The following is a 9745-nucleotide window of genomic DNA, read 5'->3' on the forward strand; positions in this document are numbered from 1 at the left end:
GTGTGGAAAGAGTTTTACCAAGTTAAGTAACCTGAAAAGGCATGAGAGGACACACACAAGAGAAAAGCCATTCCAATGTTCCCAGTGTGGAAAGAGTTTTACCAAGTTAAGGAGCCTGAAGGAGCATAAGAGAACACACACGAAAAAAGCCCTACCACTGCTCTCTCCCCGTGTGGAAGGACAATTTCCCAGTCAGAGAACCTGAAATCACATGAGAGAATAGAGAGGCTGTGTTCTGACTTATGCTTTTAACTGACAATTTGTGTTTTTGTTTATGCCACATGAAATCATTTTGTTTATATGAATTTTTACTCAAAAATAGGCATATTTTAGTTTTTTCACCTCGAGGCCTGATCATATCTAAAATCAGATTAAATACTATAAAATGTGTATTTTGTTTTGGTTATGAACTTTAATGCATTGGTTACAGGTATAAACCCTCAGTTGTTCATTATATAATTTGGATATTGCTAAATGTAAATTATTATATAGATGAATGGAACTTTGCGTTTCTTGATTCTAACCTTGAAACCTATAGACTTTGATTTTATATATAAGATTAGGCTTTTGCTAAATGAATTTGATTGAAATTGATTGGATATATGATTTGGATATTGCAAAATGAATTTGATTACATGATTTGGATATTGCAAAATGTAAATGATGAACTAGATTCATAGCATGTGCATTTCTTGATTCTAACATTGAAACCTTTTGAATTGACTTGTTGTGTTTCATTGAGTTAGTTTGTGTTTCTAGTCATCAAGCTAAAGGTGTATGAAAATGTGATGTTCTGATAACATTGATAAGTTGTTGACATGAAGAACATTCACTACCTCATGACTGTTCCCATCAGTATTATTCCACCATGTCAGAGAGAACTGGTGCTGATTGTAAAAAGGATTTTATTAATGCAGTGTAATTTTATCTGAATAGAAATAAAATCACATGAGAGAATAGTGAGGCTGTGTTCTGACTTATGTTTTTGACTGAGAATTTAGTGTTTTTGTTCATGGCACATGAAATCATATTGTTTACGATTATACCTGTCTATATAAGGTCCCACAGTTGACAATGCATGTCAGAGCAAAAACCAAGCCATGAGGTCGAAGGAGTTGTCCGTAGCGCTCTGAGACAGGATTGTGTCTGGGGAAGGGGTACCAAAAAATATCTGCAATATTGAAGGTTCCCAAGAACACAGTGGCTTCCATCATTCTTAAATGGAAGAAGTTTGGAACCACCTAGACTCTTCCTAGAGCTGGCCGCCCAGCCAAACTGAGCAATCGGGGGAGAAGGGCCTTGGTCAGGGAGGTGACCAATAACCTGATGGTCACTGTGACAGAGTTCCAGAGTTCCTCTGTTGGGATGGGAGAACCTTCCAGAAGGACAACAATCTCTGTAGCACTCTACATATCAGGCCTTTATGGTAGAGTGGCCAGACGGAAGCCACTCCTCAGTAAAAGGAACATGACAGCCCGCTTGGAGTTTGCCAAAAGGTACCTAAAGGACTCTCAGACCATGGGAAACAAGATTCACTGGTCTGATGAAACCAAGATTGAACTCTTTGGCCTGAATGCCAAGCGTCACGGGTGGCGTAAACCTGGCATCCTCCCTACGGTGAAGCATGGTGGTGGCAGCATCATGCTGTGGGGATGTTTTTCAGTGGTAGGGACTAGTCAGGATCGAGGGAAAGATGAACGGAGCAAAGTACAGATGAAAACCTTCTCAGGACCTCAGACTGGGTTGAAGGTTCACCTTCCAATAGGACAACGTCCCTAAGCACACAGCCAAGACAACGCAGGTGTGGCTTCGGGACAAGTCTCTGAATAACCTTGAGTGGACCAGCCAGTGCCCAGACTTGAACCCGATCGAACATCTCTGGAGAGACCTGAAAATAGCTGTGTAGCGACGCTCCCCATCCAACCTGATAGAGCTTGAGAGGATCTGCAGATAAGAATGGGAGAAACTCCCCAAATACAGGTGTGCCAAGCTTGTAGCATCACACCCAAGAAGACTCGATGCTGTAATCGCTGCCAAAGGTGCTTCAACAAAGTACGTAGTAAAGGGTCTGAATACATACAGTGAGGGAAAAAAGTATTTGAATCTCTGTTGATTTTGTACGTTTGCCCACTGACAAAGAAATGATCAGTCTATAATTTTAATGGTAGGTTTATTTGAACAGTGAGAGACAGAATAACAACAAAAAAGTCAAGAAAAACGCATGTAAAAAATGTTATAAATTGATTTGCATTTGAATGAGGGAAATAAGTATTTGACCCCCTCTCAATCAGAAAGATTTCTGGCTCCCAGGTGTCTTTTATACAGGTAACGAGCTGAGATTAGGAGCACACTCTTAAAGGGAGTTCTCCTATTCTCAGCTTGTTACCTGTATAAAAGAAACCTGTCCACAGAAGCAATCAATCAATCAGATCCCAAACTCTCCACCATGGCCAAGACCAAAGAGCTCTCCAAGGATGTCAGGGACAAGATTGTATACCTACAGAAGGATGGAATGGGCTACAAGACCATCACCAAGCAGCTTGGTGAGAAGGTGACAACAGTTGGTGCGATTATTCGCAAATGGAAGAAACACAAAATAACTGTCAATCTCCCTCGGCCCGGGGCTCCATTCAAGATCTCACCTTGTGGAGTTGCAATGATCATGAGAACGGTGAGAATGGTGAGGAATCAGCCCAGAACTACACAGGAGGATCTTGTCAATGATCTCAAGGCAGCTGGGACCATGGTCACCAAGAAAACAATTGGTAACACACTATGCTGTGTAGGACTGAAATCCTGCAGCGCCCGCAAGGTCCCCCTGCTCAAGAAAGCACATATACAGGGCCGTCTGAAGTTTGCCAATGAACACCTGAATGATTCAGAGGAGAACTGGGTGAAAGTGTTGTGGTCAGATGAGACCAAAATCGAGCTCTTTGGCATCAACTCAACTCACCGTGCTTGGAGGAGGAGGAATGCTGCCTATGACCCCAAGAACACCATCCCCACCGTCAAACATGGAGGTGGAAACATTATGCTTTGGGGGTGTGTTTCTGCTAAGGGGACAGGACAACTTCACTGCATCAAAGGGACGATGGACGGGGCCATGTACCGTCAAATCTAGGGTGAGAACCTCCTTCCCTCAGCCAGGGCATTGAAAATGGGTCGTGGATGGGTATTCCAGTATGACAATGACCCAAAACAAACGGCCAAGGCAACAAAGGAGTGGCTCAAGAAGAAGCACATTAAGGTCCTGGAGTGGCCTAGCCAGTCTCCAGACCTTAATCCCATAGAAAATCTGTGGAGGGAGCTGAAGGTTTGAGTTGCCAAACGTCAGCCTCAAAACCTTAATGACTTGGAGAAGATCTGCAAAGAGGAGTGGAACAAAATCCCTCCTGAGATGTGTGCAAACCTGGTGGCCAACTACAAGAAACGTCTGACCTCTGTGATTGCCAACAAGGGTTTTGCCACCAAGTACTAAGTCATGTTTTGCAAAGGGGTAAAATACTTATTTCCCTCATTAAAAATGCAAATCAATTTATAACATTTTTTTGTTGTTATTCTGTCTCTCACTGTTCAAATAAACCTACCATAAAAATTAAAGACTGATCATGTCAGCGGGCAAACGTACAAAATCAGCAGGGGATCAAATACTTTTTTCCCTCACTGTATGTAAATGATATATTAAAGTTTTTATTAATGTATTAATTAATTAATGTTAATATTAATATTTATGTAAATGTGATACTTCATTATTTCTTTATTTATATAAATTAGCAACAAAAACGTGTTTTGGCTTCGTCATTATGTGTATATTGATGAGGATTTGTATTTTATTTTAGTCTATTTTAGAATAAGGCTGTAACATAACAAAATGTGGGAAAAGCCAATGGGTCTGAACACTTTCCGAATGCACTGTATTGTTACACCATGTAGGAGCAGTATAGACCTAGTCTGTTCATTATATACATCTATATGATGTATTGTTACACCATGTAGGAGCAGTATAGACCTAGTCTGTTCATTATATACATCTATACGATGTATTGTTACACCATGTAGGAGCAGTATAGACCTAGTCTGTTCATTATATACATCTACATGATGTATTGTTACACCATGTAGGAGTAGTATAGACCTAGTCTGTTCATTATATACATCTACATGATGTATTGTTACACCATGTAGGAGCAGTATAGACCTAGTCTGTTCATTATATACATCTATATGATGTATTGTTACACCATGTAGGAGCAGTATAGACCTAGTCTGTTCATTATATACATCTATATGATGTATTGTTACACCATGTAGGAGCAGTATAGATCTAGTCTGTTCATTATATACATCTATATGATGTATTGTTACACCATGTAGGAGCAGTATAGACCTAGTCTGTTCATTATATACATCTATATGATGCATTGTTACACCATGTAGGAGCAGTATAGACCTAGTCTGTTCATTATATACATCTATATGATGTATTGTTACACCATGTAGGAGCAGTATAGATCTAGTCTGTTCATTATATACATCTATATGATGTATTGTTACACCATGTAGGAGCAGTATAGACCTAGTCTGTTCATTATATACATCTACATGATGTATTGTTACACCATGTAGGAGCAGTATAGATCTAGTCTGTTCATTATATACATCTATATGATGTATTGTTACACCATGTTGGAGCAGTATAGACCTAGTCTGTTCATTACATACATCTACATGATGTATTGTTACACCATGTTGGAGCAACATGTTAGATAGTTACTTATTTAGATTTTGTTTGACTTAATGAAACTGCCTTAAATGCGGATGTGCTGTAGTATTTTTTTTTATTTGAACTCGTTAAAAATCTGCACTAATCAATCAACACATCGCTGTCTTTGTACATCTCAATATAATAGTATTATATAATTAAATACATTTAAAATATACTTTGTAAATAAAAAAAAGATCCTCAACCGCGATACCCACTCCAGTCAGCAGATGGCGATGTGTGTCTTTCAGGCGATGCTGACAGCGTGACGTATAATCTAGTGGACGGGAGGCAACAATCAACCACCTCCGTAGCTTGTTAGCCAACAGCCGAAAGATTCAAGCACTAGACGCTTTCGGTGTATATTAGCCACTGTGTTTTAAACCCACTTCTGTCGTCTAGTTAGTTATCCCATTTAATTTCATATTTACGGTGTTGTTGTTATTGGTCAGCTAGCTGGCTGGTTAAGTTAGCACTAGCCTAGCTAGCTAACATCCCCGACCATGAGCTCACTAAGCTACTCTCCTCCTGCTAAAGAAGAGGAGGTCTGCTGGACGGAGAAAGAAGCTCTAGTGAAAGAGGAGGAGGAAGAGGAGGATGTTACAATACAAAAACAAGTAGAGGGTGAAGCTGTTACCGTGAAAGAAGAAGAGAAAGACGTTACAGTGAAAGAAGAGGAAGACGCGTTCAGAGTGAAAGAGGAGGAGGATGTTACAGTGAAAGAAGAGGAGGAAGAGATAGAGGAGGATGCAGATTTTGGAGTGAAGAAGGAGGGAGAGATTACTGTCACGTTGAAAGATGAAGAGGAGGAGATAGGAGATCTGATTAACACCAGTAAGTACCGCCTTAAATGTGTTTTTCACTTTGGATATTTGGAGTTCGCTCGTCAATTCAATGGTGAGAGATGCTATGCTACTAGCCTCACGTTATGAATTTGCAAAGCCATCTCCTATAGTGTTTTTTCTCAAAGTTGTCTGTATTACATTTTACATTTACGTCATTTAGCAGACGCTCTTATCCAGAGCGACTTACAAATTGGTGCATTCACCTTATAGCCAGTGGGATAACCACTTTACAATATTGTACATTTTTTTGGGGGGGTGGAGTAAGGGGGGGGGGGGGGGGGGTAGAAGGATTACTTTATCCTATCCCAGGTATTCCTTAAAGAGGTGGGGTTTCAAGTGTCTCCCGAAGGTGGTGAGTGACTCCGCTGTCCTGGCGTCGTGAGGGAGCTTGTTCCACCATTGGGGTGCCAGAGCAGCAAATAGTTTTGACTGGGCTGAGCGGGAACTGTGCTTCCGCAGAGGTAGGGGGGCCAGCAGGCCAGAGGTGGATGAACGCAATGCCCTCGTTTGGGTGTAGGGACTGATCAGAGCCCGAAGGTACAGAGGTGCCGTTCCCCTCACTGCTCCATAGGCAAGCACCATGGTCTTGTAGCGGATGCGAGCTTCAACTGGAAGCCAGTGGAGTTTGCGGAGGAGGGGGGTGACGTGAGAGAACTTGGGAAGGTTGAACACCAGACGGGCTGCGGCATTCTGGATGAGTTGTAGGGGTTTAATGGCACAGGCAGGGAGCCCAGCCAACAGCGAGTTGCAGTAATCCAGACGGGAGATGACAAGTGCCTGGATTAGGACCTGTGCCGCTTCCTGTGTAAGGCAGGATCGTACTCTCCGAATGTTGTAGAGCATGAACCTACAGGATCGGGTCACCGCCTTGATGTTAGCGGAGAACAACAGGGTGTTGTCCAGGGTCACGCCAAGGCTCTTTGCAGTCTGGGAGGAGGACACAACGGAGTTGTCAACCGTGATGGCGAGATCATGGAACGGGCAGTCCTTCCCCGGGAGGAAGAGCAGCTCCGTCTTGCCGAGGTTCAGCTTGAGGTGGTGATCTGTCATCCACACTGATATGTCTGCCAGACATGCAGAGATGCGATTCGCCACCTGGTTATCAGAAGGTGGAAAGGAGAAGATTAGTTGTGTTTCGTCTGCGTAGCAATGATAGGAAAGGCCATGTGAGGATATGACAGCGACCAAGTGACTTGGTGTATAGCGAGAATAGGAGAGGGCCTAGGACTGAGCCCTGGGGGACACCAGTGGTGAGAGCACGTGGTGCGGAGACAGATTATCGCCACGCCACCTGGTAGGAGCGACCTGTCAGGTAGGACGCAATCCAAGAGTGAGCCGCGCCGGAGATGCCCAACTCTGAGAGGGTGGAGAGGAGGATCTGATGGTTCACAGTATCAAAGGCAGCAGATAGGTCTAGAAGGACGAGAGCAGAGGAGAGAGAGTTAGCTTTAGCAGTGCGGAGAGCCTCCGTGACACAGAGAAGAGCAGTCTCAGTTGAATGACCAGTCTTGAAACCTGACTGGTTTGGATCAAGAAGGTCGTTCTGAGAGAGATAGCAAGAGAGTTGGCTAAAGACGGCACGCTCAAGAGTTTTGGAGAGAAAAGAAAGAAGGGATACTGGTCTGTAGTTGTTGACATCGGAGGGATCGAGTGTAGGTTTTTTGAGAAGGGGTGCAACTCTCGCTCTCTTGAAGACGGAAGGGACATAGCCAGCAGTCAAGGATGAGTTGATGAGCGAGGTGAGGTAAGGGAGAAGGTCTCCGGAAATGGTCTGGAGAAGAGAGGAGGGGATAGGGTCAAGCGGGCAGGTTGTTGGGCGGCAGGCCGTCACAAGTCGCAAGATTTCATCTGGAGAGAGAGGGGAGAAAGAAGTCAAAGCATAGGGTAGGGCAGTGTGAGCAGGACCAGCGGCGTCATTTGACTTAACAAACGAGGATCGGATGTCGTCAACCTTCTTTTCAAAATGGTTGACGAAGTCATCCACAGAGACAGGGGGGAGGGGGGGGGGGGGGATTCAGCAGGGAGGAGAAGGTGGCAAAGAGCTTCCTAGGGTTAGAGGCAGATGCTTGGAAATTTGAGTGGTGGAAAGTGGCTTTAGCAGCAGAAACAGAGGAAGAAAATGTAGAGAGGAGGGAGTGAAAAGATGCCAGGTCCGCAGGGAGTCTATTTTTCCTCAATTTCCGCTCGGCTGCCCGGAGCCCTGTTCTGTGAGCTCGCAATGAGTCGTCAAGCCACGGAGCAGGAGGGTAGGACCGAGCCGGCCGGGAGGATAGGGGACATAGAGAGTCAAAGGATGCAGAAAGGGAGGAGATGAGGGTTGAGGAGGCAGAATCAGGAGATTGGAGGGAGAAGGATTGAGCAGAGGGAAGAGATGATAGGATGGAAGAGGAGAGAGTAGTGGGAGAGACAGAGCGAAGGTTGCTACGGCGCATTACCATATGAGTAGGGGCAGAGTGAGTAGTGTTGGAGGAGAGCGAGAGAGAAAAGGATACAAAGTAGTGGTCGGAGACTTGGAGGGGAGTTGCAGTGAGATTAGTAGAAGAACAGCATCTAGTAAAGATGAGGTCAAGCGTATTGCCTGCCTTGTGAGTAGGGGGGGTACAGTGAGAGGGTGAGGTCAAAAGAGGAGAGGAGTGGAAAGAAGGAGGCAGCGAGAAATGAGTCAAAGGTAGACGTAGGGAGGCTAAAGTCACCCAGAACTGTGAGGGGTGAGCCATCCTCAGGAAAGGAACTTGTCAAGCTCATTGATGAACTCTCCAAGGGAACCTGGAGGGCGATAAATGATAAGGAATAAGCTTGAATTGGCTAGTGACTGTGACACCATGGAATTCAAATGAGGAGATAGACAGATGGGTCAGGGGAGAAAGAGAGAATGTCCACTTGGGAGAGATGAGGATTCCTGTGCCACCACCCCGCTGACCAGATGCTCTCGGGGTATGCGAGAACACATGGTCAGATGAGGAGAGAGCAGTAGGAGTAGCAGTGTTTTCAGTGGTAATCCATGTTTCCGTCAGCGGCAAGAAGTCGAGGGACTGGAGGGTAGCATAGGCTGAGATGAACTCTGCCTTGTTGGCCGCAGAACGGCAGTTCCAGAGGCTGCCGGAGACCTGGAACTCCATGTGGGTCATGCGTGCAGGGACTACCAGGTTAGAGTGTGTCACATGTCCTACTTATCAGTACACTCAGAACAACTTAAGCATTACGAATCTTCTATTCGATCAAGTAAACCTCACGTTGCAAATAAGCCATTCCTTTTGTTGGCCAACTTGGACCAGCTCACAGACCTCCATACAAAAACTCCATCTGCTGGAAGGAGAGATATTCCCATGAGTTGGTTCTCTCTCTTCCTCTCTGGCTACACTAGCTTGTGCTAGCTAGCTAGTAATCTCGTTCCCAGACACTTCCACGCAGTGTGGGACGAGGTTAGCCAGCTAGCTACATTCCCTCGGCGTAAAGCAGTGCTCGGCAGGCCGGGCCTAAGGACACAGTGTACCGATGTTTTGAAACACAGACTTGCCGTGCAGGCTGTTGTGCTGCTTACAACTTGGAGGAAAACATTTGGCCACGTTAACTACCGCCGGCGACACCGTGATACAGCTGCCCAGTGGGAAGCACCTCAGGCCGGCATGCACCTCGAACACCAGTGATTTGGTATTTTATTAGGTGTAATGGTCGTTCGCACAGCTCGTCTTCCTGCTCCTGAAATCAGTAACGTGCTTTCAAGAGAACTCGGAACCTCATAGTTAAAGTGTATGGAAGTTTGTTGTGTAGAGCTTCCTGTTGGTCGATTCCGATATTTTCCAAGTGGGGAAACCAAGGAAATGTTTCTATGATTGTTCAAGTCAGAATTGTCAGAATGACCGATTCCCCAGTTGTCTTGAAAGCGGAAGGAACTAATTGGTAAGTCACTGTGACATCCAGATGGTGACCAACTCTCGCTCGACCATTAAAATAAACACAACTCTTGAGTCACGGGATGTTGGGAAGCAAGGTGGTTGTCTGAAATGAGCCTCCCGATAAAACCCTCCCAGTTTCCTCAAAAGTTCGATAGAATAGTCAATTTAGTATCATTGTTTTTGAGGGATTTTTTTGTTTTGTTTTATCTAAATTTTTCAACAATGTCTGCGTTGATTTCAGC

Source organism: Coregonus lavaretus, assembly GCF_964263955.1.
Source record: "Coregonus lavaretus genome assembly, contig: HAP1_SCAFFOLD_119, whole genome shotgun sequence".
NCBI classification, from domain to species: Eukaryota; Metazoa; Chordata; class Actinopteri; order Salmoniformes; family Salmonidae; genus Coregonus; species Coregonus lavaretus.